The sequence below is a fragment of the Schistocerca piceifrons genome, chromosome 6, assembly GCF_021461385.2.
Source record: "Schistocerca piceifrons isolate TAMUIC-IGC-003096 chromosome 6, iqSchPice1.1, whole genome shotgun sequence".
NCBI classification, from domain to species: Eukaryota; Metazoa; Arthropoda; class Insecta; order Orthoptera; family Acrididae; genus Schistocerca; species Schistocerca piceifrons.
In genome coordinates, this window is record NC_060143.1 from 414,480,011 (window position 1) to 414,495,165 (window position 15,155).

Sequence of the window (15,155 nt, forward strand, 5' to 3'; positions counted from 1 at the left end):
GAAACCCGTTACCACTTATGAATAAGTGTTTTCACGCGATCAAGACTGTTCTATCAAATATCTTATTAGAAATAAAGATCACTTGGAAAACGGTCACTTTTTCGCCATAGGCAGTACAACGAGACGCTGCAAAATTTCATGAATAAGTACCACTTTCGTCTGCGAATCTACGACCATATGTAGTCCACGTCGAAGCCTACAACACACTCAGCAAATACTCTCCACACAGCTCTCCTCCTCTAAAGCATTAGGTCGAATGCATTTTGTCCCCGCCGTTGTTGTCTGGCGATCTCGCAGCCGCGGTCTCTGCGATCAGTGTGTTCTCGGAACGAATGGCAGCGGCGCATTCGCTGGAGGCACTTTGCGCGGCAATAAAAGAAAAGGCAATTTTACCGCTGCGCTGGGGACCGCGCACTCCGCCTAATGACAGCTGGCCATTGTCCGAGGCGGCGAACGCAACTGCCCTGGGTGGCCCTGCGCGGCTAGCGCCCGCGTGCTCTGCCCCGCAATATCCGTAATTATGCCGCACTCGCGTTTCCAGGTCGCAGAATGAGCGCGGGGTGTCGAGTTGCCCAGACTGCTTCCACGAACTCCCGTGATCCAGCGTCGATCTCTGTATATTCCTGCAATGGAGGGACGCAGTCTCAAACGGCTGAAACCCAAAAATACAATTTTAAAATGGGGAAATGTGTCTGTTGTACCACCTAGAAGGACATCTGAATCATCGACATGGGGAAGGCCTAAGAGATATAATCAGACTTTACTGAAAACTTAGTTGCCAAACAGCGTAAAAGTATTACAGTACCCCCTTTTACAGTGTCCCTGCAACATAATATGTCTAGTCGTGATAATAACAAGCAGCTGTGTTTGTTGAGACACAGATATGTGTTTATAAATCAAAATACCACCAAAACCTCTTCCATTTAGAATAATTAGTAAAAATTACTGATTCTTTACTATTACTTTTCTATTTCGTATCTGTTCAAGCAAACTCCCTTATACACAAAATTATTTCTTAGGCAGCATGTGAGTGCCGTTGTAAGTGTCGTGATACCACTGAAGATGCTATCATTTTGGAAATAGACAGCTGTTCCAGAAATGAGTAACTGATGGCTCGCATTAACTATAGCAGTACCACCGCATTTTTACACGATGCGCATTACCATAGATGGCGGGGGCACGACGGGGCCGTGGCTATTTCATCCATCTCTAATAAATTAAGAAAAACTAAATTCGTTAATCGTTGTTGACCCTAATGAACAACATAGTGTTTAAAGAGGTACTGTTGTTTTTGTAAGGTCCAGCACACGAAACTATCTTTTATCACACTCTCAGCAATATAAATCATTTTCAACAGCTTGTAGTGCCTAGGTGAGGGTACTTTATGCCCACCTTAAAAAAATTAAAAATTCAGATTTGATTAATTCTTTTGTTCTTGCTGACAACATACTTTTTAAGAAGGTATTGATATCTAAGTAAGGTCCTGATTCTGACATTATTTTATATGACATTCATTGCGGAAAGTGACTTCTGCTAATAAGACTTAAATTTCTTGGTTGCAAGTGAGAAAAAAGTATATAATGGAATATGGCACTAGAATTCATGAAAAACAGTAAGTGTAGTTTTTGCGAAATTTGAAGACATAAAGTGACACGATAGATTACAATATTTTCGAAAGGTGGGCGTTAAGTACTCCCATGCCTCCCACCCCCAACCCCTTCTCCCAGTATTGTGAGGGTTAATATTGTGAACATTCAGGAAAGGCATTAAGTAGGAAGAAAGCTTCTGTCACATATTGCCTTCCCGTCGAGAGTGCCCAGGTGCATGTTTGCGGCAGATCTTTTGAAAATATGTTAGAGCTAACAGAAAAATACTGTAATACAGAAGAAGAAAAAAGAAGTGCAAATATTCGAGGGGAAAAAGCTAACTGACATGTTCACAAGTTGATAAAGGACTGATCAAGTCGTCTATAATGTGGTTTCCAACGGACGAAGGTCATTATGAGCGGCAAAAATCAACAAATTGTTACCTCTCCCCAGATCTAAACATCCATAGAATGTACCGGGCGTTCAAAATGTTGCACCTTGACAGTTATGTAGGATCCAGGTTCCGCAGGAGTGCGTTTAAGCGAGAGTTTGTCAGACTTCGTGCTGACGCTTGCGCAATATGTGACTCATTGACATACCAGGTAAACTGCACAATTAGCATCAACAAATTGCTCATTGTTGCTATCAAGCAACTGTATGTGCGAAAGGGAGAAAAAGGAAAGACTACTCTCAACAATGATAACAGGATGTACTGTATGCTCTCAAGTATAACTTGTACTGTTTGCATTGACATATAAAGGTAACTGTTACTCGTACATTCGTTCTTGCAAATATGTTTTCTAGCAGGCAAGTACCTGAGCCTCTATGTCGGCGACTTACCACAAAGTTTTATGCACTTGTGGCCCGAGGACTTGGTCGTGCTGGTGGAAATTAGGTCGCATCTTGTGTTCTGAAGATGCTGTCATCTTTCACCACTTCAAATGGCATTTACAAATACGGGCCGAGAACTGTGAATGGCAGAATAAGAATAATGTGATTGTAATTTTCATGATCTACCTAAGTACAAGGAATTATTTTGATTCTGTGGGTTTGAAGTTTGTAGTTTCAGGATATTCCTAAATGTACTGTGATAGGGAATTCGACGTCAATGAGAAAAGAAAAGAGAGATGCAAGACCATGATTCGGGAAGAGGTAGTAGAAGTAATTCGAAGTGGTAAGGTGTAAGGCCTAATAATGTAAAAATGATGGAGGATGAAGGTGTCTTTCTTTTCTCCAGAATGTGAAAAGTTTCTGAAAACAACTCGTTTAAAAGTTACCTCCCTCATTTGGATTAGATTGTCAGGAAATGATTATCCTATAAGAAAAGACAAAACAGTCATTGAATAACAAATGTAGATGGAGCACAGAAGAAAGGACAGTCCTTCAGGTCAACCACTACCTTCAACCACTACCTTGCAGTGCTTGCCAACCTTGCACTGTCACGCCAGGAATAAGGCCGTAAACGGGAATGAATGCCATCTGGTAACTTTGATTCCCCTTGGAGCCGCCACAAACGTATACATCCATCGTGATGCTGTACATAGGGGTAGAGCTTCGCTGAAAGGACGACATTTTGCCACTCATGCTCTCAGGGTTTTCATTTGGCGCACCAACGTCATTGCGCCTCTCTCTGCAGAAAATGGCACACTTCATAATTTTCGACTACAGCGCCATCTACCAAGGATGGGAAACAATAGTTTGAGTAAACCACACGTATTGTTTGGCGTAAAATCCGAAGGTACACTAAAAATGTGGGGGTTCACATTTGAAAATATACAGTGACCCTGCTCAGTCAGGAGGGGTGGTGCGGAGAGGCCACCAGTTGTAGCACATACAGACGTCCCCTTTACCAATATTAACTTTTCGCCTAGAACAATTTTCTTCGTACGACACATTGTTTTCGAGCTATTTAGTTGTCTCAAGTTAAAACACACTGTATATCACCCAGTAGTAGACGTATGGACTTTTTAATGTCAGTCCTTTTGAGTGACCTACACGCTAGATAATCTATTCAACCTACAGGTACACGAGAAACAGTTGCTAACAGGCTCCAATGAGAAATATGGTCACCGGACTGGCAGAGGGCTAATGGCTAAAAAGTAACAAAGAAATGATAAAGGAGATGTTAAGATACGTCTAGGATCAGCCAGGAAATGAGGGCTACTTTCGATATATAGGAATAAAAATATATTAGGTAAATCACTGTACAAAAATAACAACAGGAATACATAGACACAACTCAGTTCCAGCTATAATTATAAAAAATTAACAAAGCAATCTCGGCACTAATAACTATTTAAACATTTCAAACGATCAAGATCAAATCGGTTAAGAGCCAGGAAGTTACAACTATGCGACTATTAATACAGTCTAGCATAAAACAGCAAATAAGCTTAAAATAATGAATACCTGAAACCTTACAAATCTGTGGTACAAAGAGGAGGAAATAACTACGTAAAAATACTGCTCCAGCAATGACACACGCTAAGATTTAGGGCAAGGAAGCAGACGAAACATAGAAGTTATGTACTGACCACAACCATCACACTTATGTTACTATATCGGAACTACATGACGAAGACCTGAAATTATGTTGCAAATCAGGAGAAAAAATGCACCTTCTTAGTCCTATCCTGAGAACAGAATGGAGATGAACAATGAAGGCTGATAGAATTGGTTGGGAGGGGACGAGGACAATCATGAACAACCACGCAAGGAAACCTTAAAAGCATTATGGGACAATTGTTTTAGAAAACAAGGGTGACCTGTACATGCTATCAACATAATATCAAACAACTGGCCTTAATTATGTAGTGGCGTCACCGAATAAGGTGTGTTTCTGTGAATTTGCGGCAGTAGACTGCAGCCATACCCTTAAGTGAGGCGCGGGATTGTTGATGATAACTTCGTGCAACATGATGTAGAAAATTATGTCGGGCCGAAATGGGCGTAAGAGTTGAAGAAACGGAGTGCTCAGCGGGATTGCAAGTAATTCTCGCCCCAAGCCTCCATCGATACGAGCGCGCTGGTGTCACCCTAAAGGGTTTTAGTACGTGACTTTAAGAGGCGCATTCGCAAAACACACGCGCACTGCCGAGAGTAAATCGTGGGCAGTCGAATAATCCCATGTCTTTAGTGGCACGGCTCTCTTGGACGACGGTGCTGTCCTACACTCTGTCTGTTGCGGGTCCACGCTTCTACTCCCTGAGTTTGCAAGGGACTCGGAGCCAGCCAGCAGCGGGCGAGACCAGATCTTCCGGCAGCACGGACGGGTGCCCGGAGGCACGGGGGCCGCATCCCAGCTGCCATGGAGGGCTTACTCCCACCAGCAAGCGTCTTCAGCCGTGGCGGAGAACAGGTCAGCATCACGTAGGTGCTACTTGTCACCGGAGGTCGGCGCGCGGCCATCATCGGCGAATTCGCTGCTGGGTAACGTGCCTCACCGTGGCTGCCACAAATGGGTCACGGGCAGCAGGACTGCATCTTCAGCAAAGCACAGCGACCAAACCTCCGAGCGAGTGGAATTCGTCGTGAGATGGATGACGGATGCCTGTGCCGCCTGAAGCAAAGGAAAATAAAATGTTTACAGACTGCCGCAGTCTCTCTCTGCAGCCAGGAGCTGCCCTGCGCCCTGTGCCCAACATTCTCCAGACCAGCATCCCGGTACCTCTGATGACTTCATCGAGTCTCGAAGAAGCGGACATCGTCTTTGCAGTATGGTGTTCAGATTCACTACCTATAATCTTCAAAAGCCTTTCGGAGACAGAAGTAGCAGGGTGTGGTAAGTGATGAACACAGCAGGTATGGGAGGTAGAGTTAGGTAAGCGTCCTTTTTTTTTAAATTTTGTAGCGACATGTTGGTTAATAAGGAAGGGTGCCGAGAAGTATTTAAGTATTGGTTTGTTGTGAACCTTACAGAGATTTGTAGTATGAGGAACCTGTTGTTTCACGGTCTAATGGGTGTAGGAATCACAATTTGATTTTTTGGTATCTGTGAGATGCTGCCAGTGTAATTTGTGGGCCATTCTGCACCTGATACTGAATTTGCGGCACTAGAGTGTTACATTTGTCGTCGTTTCGGCCATAATGCGAATCAATGTTTTCAGACTAAAGGGTAAGACGGAGGAATTAAGGTTTATTTATGTCAATGGTTCACTACAGTAATTGTGACGAGTAGTGGCAAGACCAGGCGGAGGAATTTTTCTTTTTTGTGGTTGTACGATTTGTGATTTGGGATGATGAAGGTTGCGAACAGCACAAAGGCAGAGTCTGGGACGCCAAACGTGTCGTAACCTGAGGCGTTGCGGATCTTATTGAAAAAGGTAACTCAATTAACATCGGATAATACACATTTAAGTTATTAGTTAGCAGGCAGGAGTGAGCGGTTGTCACTACCTCCTGTGACACAGCAGCAGACATCTCCCGCTGCCGCAGGATTAGTTGTGCCACTTTCAGGCAGAGTATATGAAGATGTGCTTTCTTTTGTTGAGGATCTAGAGATGTAGGGTGCCTAGACGAAGGGTTATGTGGCTGTTACATGTTGATACTCCAGCCCACTTCACGGATATCGTGTGGACGCATCTCAATTGTGTCTTCCCTGGGTGATGGATTGGGCAAGGCGTTCCAGTTGCAGTGCCTGCTTATTCACCAAATTTCAATCCGTGCGATGTCTGGTTATGGGGCCATCTCAAAATCATTGTGTATACAGGACTCATTCCATACGTGGAGATACTGGAGCAGAGTATTCATGCTAACTTTGACACAGTTTGGATGCAGCCTCGCCATGTGAACATGTCAGACAGAACATGTTACGGCGAGTACACGCATGCGTTGGGGCACACGGAACCAGTTTCCAGCACATACTGTAACTGTGTCTTCATGGTACAGCGCGCATTAGATCGCAGTCACTGTAACAATATATGATTGAATAAATGATCTCTGGCATGGAAACCATTCATTTTCGGACATCAGTTCGTCAGCCCTTTTTTGTTCTGTATCCCCTCATAGATCAATCACTAGAGTTTGTACGTGATGGAAAAAATCACCCTGCGTATCTTCCATACTTCCTGTAGATGGATGGTTGGTTGTTTGGGGAAGGAGACCAGACAGCGTGGTCATCGGTCTCATCGGATTAGGGAAGGATGGGGAAGGAAGTCGGCCGTGCCCTTTCAGAGGAACCATCCCGGCATTTGCCTGGAGTGATTTAGGGAAATCACGGAAAACCTAAATCAGGATGGCCGGACGCGGGATTGAACCGTCGTCCTCCCGAATGCGAGTCCAGTGTCGAACCACTGCGCCACCTCGCTCGGTATACTTCCTGTAGAGATAAACGAAAATGTTCAATTATTGCACATCCAAAGTTCTCATACGTGGGTTCCTGGCTGACAATTAGTGTTTCGTGGTTTAGTTTCCCGTCGCCTTTTCGGCACTTTGCTCTTTCTTTTGATGTCGTTATATTCCGGTGTTATTCTTAATGGTAATACAAGTTGTAAGTATTGCTTACTTTTGTTGCTTTTATTTTAAGGTACTGTAATTTTACACATTCGTTCCACATATTCGTGATGTTTGTGCTACAGCAGTTGGAAAATGATGTTTGATCGAAGTCAATTACATATAAAAATATATTAAAAGCAGGTTACATTGTATCTTCTAGTGTCATTTCTAATATATGTCGAAGCCGTGGGACTTGACCAACAGATATCATTGTGGAAACCGCTAATCTAGGTTAGAACTGTAACCTTTGTACAAACATATGACACAACATCTTTTTAAAGAAAATCAACAAGCAATGGCTACCTTAAGAAGTGACAATGACGTAGGCCAAAATCAATATAAAAGCAAGTATTCAAACAACAAAACTTGTGAAGATGCAGTGTGGAAGTTTGTGGATCACCGACGACCTTCGTGAGAAACATAAATTTACTGCTATTTCTAGAAGCAAGTGTAAGTAGCACACTTGAATTTTCGGAGGGCAGTTAGTGGGTATAACTGACGATGTTTCACTTAATTAGTAATTTTATCTTTGATCAAAACTCATGCGAAAGAACGAGGCGCTATCGTATGTCATTCTATTAATAACAGTAAGAAAGAACAGATCACATAAGATTCCAAATCTTATGACATTATTACTGGTCTGACAGATATTGCATTTTAGAGTATTGAGGTGGATTTGTTCTGTAAATAGCTTTAGCACATTTGCCGACACAGCTTAATTTTTCTGCAGTGAAATCTCTGGCATTTAAGTCAAAATATCAGTCGATATTGCAAGTATCAACAACGTCGACCATGACATAATTGCAAGAAAAGTCGCGATTACCATGTGTAAACAAATTAATAACTCAACATTCGATAAGAGACTGAGGCTAATAGGCATATGCTATAGAAGACAAAAAACAAATTGATGGCCTACAATGGAACTCTAGGTAGAGCCAACAAAAATGATTCAACTGCCACAAGGTAAAAAATTAACTGTACAGAAAGCATTGAAATATTTTCTCTATGTAAAATTGCAGTTTACTTAAAGCGCAAAGATTGATAACTTTTTACCTGCATACACAGATAACATGGACGACATTCGAGTAGGACCTATTGATAAGCAGACATTGGGCGTTTCTTGTGCATTAAGTTAAATATTAAACAAAATAATGAGCTACCATTATAAATTTAATAATCCATATTATGAAGGGTACCACTGAATTGATTAACCACATTATATAATTACACTCCGGGAAATGGAAAAAAGAACACATTGACACCGGTGTGTCAGACCCACCATACTTGCTCCGGACACTGCGAGAGGGCTGTACAAGCAATGATCACACGCAAGGCACAGCGGACACACCAGGAACCGCTGTGTTGGCAGTCGAATGGCGCTAGCTGCGCAGCATTTGTGCACCGCCGCCGTCAGTGTCACCCAGTTTGCCATGGCATACGGAGCTCCATCGCAGTCTTTAACACTGGTAGCATGCCGTGACAGCGTGGACGTGAACCGTATGTGCAGTTGACGGACTTTGAGCGAGGGCGTATAGTGGGCATGCGGGAGGCCGGGTGGACGTACCGCCGGATTGCTCAACACGTGGGGCGTGAGGTCTCCACAGTACATCGATGTTGTCGCCAGTGGTAGGCGGAAGGTGCACGTGCCTGTCGACCTGGGACCGGACCGCAGCGACGCACGGATGCACGCCAAGACCGTAGGATCCTACGAAGTGCCGTAGGGGACCGCACCGCCACTTCCCAGCAAATTAGGGACACTGTTGCTCCTGGGGTATCGGCGAGGACCATTCGCAACCATCTCCATGAAGCTGGGCTACGGTCCCGCACACCGTTAGGCCGTCTTCCGCTCACATCCCAACATCGTGCAGCCCGCCTCCAGTGGCGTCGCGACAGGCGTGAATGGAGGGACGAATGGAGACGTGTCGTCTTCAGCGATGAGAGTCGCTTCTGCCTTGGTGCCAATGATGGTCGCATGCGTGTTTGGCGCCGTGCAGGTGAGCGCCACAATCAGGACTGCATGCGACCGAGGCACACAGGGCCAACACCCGGCATCATGGTGTGGGGAGCGATCTCCTACACTGGCCGTACACCACTGGTGATCGTCGAGGGGACACTGAATAGTGCACGGTACATCCAAACCGTCATCGAACCCATCATTCTACCATTCCTAGACCGGCAAGGGAACTTGCTGTTCCCACAGGACAATGCACGTCCGCATGTATCCCGTGCCACCCAACGTGCTCTAGAAGGTGTAAGTCAACTATCCTGGCCAGTAAGATCTCCGGATCTGTCCCCCATTGAGCATGTTTGGGACTGGATGAAGCGTCGTCTCACGCGGTCTGCACGTCCAGCATGAACGCTGGTCCAACTGAGGCGCCAGGTGGAAATGGCATGGCAAGCCGTTCCACAGGACTACATCCAGCATCTCTACGATCGTCTCCATGGGAGAATAGCAGCCTGCATTGCTGCGAAAGGTGGATATACACTGTACTAGTGCCGACATTGTGCATGCTCTGTTGCCTGTGTCTATGTGCCTGTGGTTCTGTTAGTGTGATCATGTGATGTATCTGACCCCAGGAATGTGTCAATAAAGTTTCCCCTTCCTGGGACAATGAATTCACGGTGTTCTTATTTCAATTTCCAGGAGTGTAATTTCCAATGAGAGGGCCGATTTCTCTCATTAGATATAGAGAACATACACATGAACGTCCTGGTGGAATAGTAGTCAGTATTTTCTTGAAATGTGGAAACATAGAAAGGCGGAAGTCTTAGAACTTACGGGACTATCGTAGCTAATTGTGGCCTACAACTCCTTTGCCCTTGAAGGGGAAACATTTAAACCAAACAAAGCTTTAGCTATGTGCTATAGCCTCGTGGGGAAGTTAGCCAATTTTCTATCGATTATATGAAAAAGGAGCATTTTACACAGCAAGGAATGCTGTCTGACCATTTATTATATGCGTTTCATGAATGACAAAAGACGAGACATCACTTGATGAAATATTCAATTAATATTCTCTATGAGGAAGATAACTGTATAAAACTATTAATTGGTAATGAATGTGGGCATACATATTTCACATTTCCTGAAAATCGAGAATGTCTATGGTCATAATCCGCACAGCTCATGTCATCCAATGGCACATAAAAATGCTTATACGAGCATAGCGACATAACTGAATACGTTGCTATAGACAGTAGGAGAAGGTGCAGTTACAAAAAAGTTAGTTGCAAAACATTAAGACTATAAGTTGCATAAAAATAACGTTAATAAATCAAGAGAAAAAAATCAGAAACGAAGTAATCTCAGCCTACTGTCTGTAGGACAAATATACAAGGTGATTAGCTACAGATTTCGTGCAACAGGAGTAAATATTAGGTTTCGGGCTGAAAACACATTTCCATTTAACACGGTGCATAAATTCGGCTCAGTTGCCCCTACCATCAATAGAGTGTAACGACTGCGGAAAGTATCACACTGGACAAACCAACGAAAAACGTGTACGAGTAAGAAGATAATTGGCAGAACAGTAGCATTCTGTAAACATTTAAAATATGAGAAACATCCACATCCACATGTATGTGATTATTCTGCTATTCACAATAAAGCGCCTGGCAGAGGGTTCAATAACCACCTTCAAGCAGTCTCTCTGCCGTTCCACTCTCTAACAGCACGCGGGAAAAATAAGCACTTAAATTTTTCCGTGCGAGCCCTGATTTCTCTTATTTTATCGTGATGATCATTTCTCCCTATGTAGGTGGGTGGCAACAGAATGTTTTCGCAATCGGAGGAGAAAACTGGTGATCGAAACTTCACGAGAAGGTCACGTCACAACGAAAAATGCCTTTGTTTTAATGATTGCCACTCCAATTCACGTATCATGTCTGTGACACTATCTCCCCTAATTCGCGATAATACAAAACGAGCTGCCCTTTTTTTTTTTCTATGTCATCCGTTTGTTACACTTGGTGCGGATCCCACACCGCACAGCAATAGCCAAGAATAGGGCAGACAAGCGTGGCCACTTTAGTAGACCTGTTGCACCTTCTAAGTGTTCTGCCAATGAATCGCAGTGTTTGCTTTGCTCTACCTACAATATTATCTATGTCGTCGTTCCAACTTAGGTTATTTGTAATTGTAATCCCTAAGTATTTAGTTGAATTTACAGCCTTCAGATTTGTGTGACTTGTCACATTATCGAAATTTAGTGGATTTCTTTATGTACTCATGTGAATAACTTCACACTTTTCCTTATTCAGGGTCAATTGCCACTTTCCGCATCATACAGATATCTTACCTAAATCATTTTGCAAGTCGATTTGATCAAAGACGGCAAATGACAGCATCATCTGCAAACAATCTAAGACGGCTAGTCAGATTGTCTCCTTTGTCGTTAATATAGATCAGGAACAACAGAGGGCCCATAACACTTCCTTGGGGAACGCGGGATATTACTTCTGTTTTATTCGATGAGTTTCCGTCTATTACTACGACGTGTGACCTTTCTGGCAGGAAATCACAAATCCAGTGGCACAACTGAGGCGATACTCCGTAGGCACGCAGTTTGGTTAGAAGACGCTTGTGAGGAACGGTGTCGAAAGCCTTCTGGAAATCTAAAAATGTGGAATCAATTTGACATACCCTATCGATGGTACTTATTACATCATGAGTATAAAGAGCTAGTTGTGTTTCACAAGAACGATATTTTCTGAATCCGTGCTGACTATGTGTTAATAAATCGTTTTCTTCGAGGTACTTCATAATGTTCGAACACATTATATGTTCCAAAACCCTACTGCAAGTATCTCATAAAATTGGAAACAGAGTTGTATCTAGCGGAGAAAAGCACATATCTGGACATCGTAGAAGATCTGGAAAATTCCATTCTAAATATGGAGAACGAGATGAAAGACAAAAAACTGAAAATCTTCTGTCGCAGGTTGACATTATCTTAGATTGAAATCGAAAAATTTTAGAGACTGAGGAAACTATTAAAAATGAATCTTTATTATCACAACCTTTTTTTACTATTTATTACATTTTGAATCTTCTCCAAGTCATGAGAAAATGTTACTTATGTGACGGTTTACATTTTCGGATGCGATCAAACAAGACTGCCGGAAATAGGTTTTGGAACTCAAAAAACACACTTGATAAATAGCTACTAGTAATGAGCTTATGATGAGCTCCCTAGCTTATTAATTTGTCCTGAATTGGCTCTATGCCCATTCTTTGAACATAGCTGAGAGAAAAAGAGGTATTCAGTGACGCTCTAATACAGTAAAGTCCGTAGCTAAGCTTGCCTCTGCCCCTCGGCAGATTTTAAAGAAATTTGGCTGGTCCTAGACTGCGGACAGGTCGTTCATTAATTTGTGAAGCAAATCTGGCGGGCTGGAGGCTGGATGCGCTGCAGCGCTGATTAATCATTCATTGCGGAACAGAGTAACCGTGCCTCGGTGCTCCGCCGTCGGCTTAGGTGGCTGCTGCGGGCACGCGCGTGTGCTCTCGCTCGCTCACACAGGCTCCGCCCGTCTTATGTTGCGAGTCGTCGGCTTTTCGGAGTTCTTTACTTGGCGGCCTGTTTAGAAGAAACTCTCCGTTAAGGCCGTTCATATTACATGATATATACCGGATGTACAAGAACTCCACCGACAAACTGTGAGGGCTTGTTCATGGATACCGTCTGAGAATTTTGTCGTAAGGGACCGACGCTCTTCATATGCTCGTTACTTAAGTAGCAGGGCAGGGTACTTCCTGGGCCACTGATTTATGACCTTTATCTAAACAAACACTGGAAAGTTTCAAACAGACTTCAGAAATGAATCGTGGTTTGTATACCGAGGAAGGTGGCAGCTACAAAATGTGAACAGTACAGAACCTTATGCCTAATATCGCATGCATCAAAAATAATTACGTAGATAATTCTGAGGAGAATTGAAGAGAAGGTGGAGGATGTACTGAGTGAAGAGTAGTTTGTCTTCAGGAGGAGATTAGGAAGAACAGAAGCGATCCTAGACAGAGGCTTCTTATCAGAAAGGTATCTCATAGTATTATCTGTCAAGATATGTTCATAATGTTAACAGAACAGCTAGAAAACACACTGAAGAGCCAAAGAAATTGGTACACGGGCCTAATATCGTGTAGGGCCCACGCGAGCACGCAGAAGTGCCGCGAGACGGCGTGGCATGGACTCGAGTAATGTCTGAAGTAGTGCTGGGAGGAACTGACACCATGTATCCTGCAAGGCTGTCTATATAAGTCTGTGAGAGTACGAGGGATGGGGATCTCTTCTGAACAGCACGTTGAAGGCATCCACGATGTGTTCAGTAATGTTTGTGTTTGCGGAGTTAGGTGGGCAGCGGAGGTGTTTAAACTCAGAAGAGTGTTTCTGGAGGCATTCTGTAGCAATTATGGGCGCATTCTCCTGCTGGAATTGCCCAGGTCAGTCTGAATGCACAATGGACATGAACGGATGCAGGTGATCACACACGTATTTGTCATCTGTCAGAGTCGTGTCTAGACGAATCAGGGGTCCCACATCATTCCAACAACTGCACATGCCCCACACCGTTACAGAGCCTCCACCAGCTTGAAAAGTCTCTAAATGACATGGAGGGTCCGTGGATTCATGAGGTTGTGTCCATAGCCGCACACGTCCATCCATTCGATACAATCTGAAACGAGACTCGTTCAACCAGGCAACATGTTTCCATTCACCAACAGCCCAATATCGGTGTCGACGGACCCAGGTTGGGCGTAAAGCTTTGTGCCGTGTAATCGTAAAAGGTACACGAGTGGGCCTTCGGCACCGTAAGCCGATATTGATGATGTTTCGTTGAATGACTCACACTATGACTCTTGCTGATTGACCAGCATTGGAATCTGCACGAATTTTCTGAAGGGTTGCACTTCTCTCACGTCGAACGATTCTCTTCAGTCGTCGTTGGTCCCGTCCCTGAACGATCTTACTGCGGCCGCAGAGATGTCGTAGATTTGAAGTTTTACTGGTTTCCTGATATTAATGGTACACTCGTAAAATGGTCGTACGGGAAAATTACTACTTCATTGTGACCTCGGAGATGCTGTGTCCCATTGCTCGTGCGCCAACAATAGCACCACGTTCAAACTTAAATCAGCCCCGATGTGAAATTAAAAATTTTCCCGGCGAGCTAAATATTCAAAAAGATTTCGGGCTTGCAGTCGTCGTTAGCTTGCATCCACGGTATTTCGACTGGACAGCTGCCAGCTATCCTCAGGTGAGCCATCGAAGACTGACGAAGACGCCCTCCGTTCCGCAGTATATAGCGTGCAGCGAGTATTCCTCTCATGCATCAAAATCATATCGATTGGCAATAAGTTTCAGGTGGGAATCAGTGGTTTGTTTCACCACGCTCTCTCCTCAACATATTTTTTGTTCAGCCAAGAATATTTTGAACAGATTGATGGCGTCGCCATGGGTAGCCCCTTGTCTCCCTTGGTGGCCAACCTTTTTATGGAGGATTTTGAGGAGAGAGCTCTTGAATCAGCAGCCCTCAAACAAACTGTTTTTTGGGGGTACGTGGATGATACTTTCGTAGTGTGGCCTCATGGAGAAGACAAATTAATGGAGCTTTTAGATCACCTCAACTCCATTCATGAGAACATTCGGTTTACCATGGAATTAGAGAAAATTGGTTGCCTCCCCTACTAGGATGTGCTAGTTAGACGGAAGAGTAATGGCTCTCTGGGGCATTCAATTTATCTGAAGCCCATAAATACTGATTTTTATTTAAATTCGTCCAGTTGCCATCACCCATCGCAAACAATGAGTATACTTAAAACACTTGTACACAGAGCTCGTGTAGCGTCAGATGCAGATAGTTTGCCTGAAGAGCTTGCCCACCTGAAGAGGGTTTTCAAAGAGAATGCCTATTCTACCCGGAAAATTAGCAAGACATTTGCAATTAAGCCAAAAAATCAGGGAGTGGAGAAAGAAGAGAGTACGCCTAATAAATCTTTAGCTTTTCTTCCCTTTGTTGGCAACATTTCCTTAAAAATTGCCAGAATCCTCCACGATTTTGAAGTGAAAGTGAATT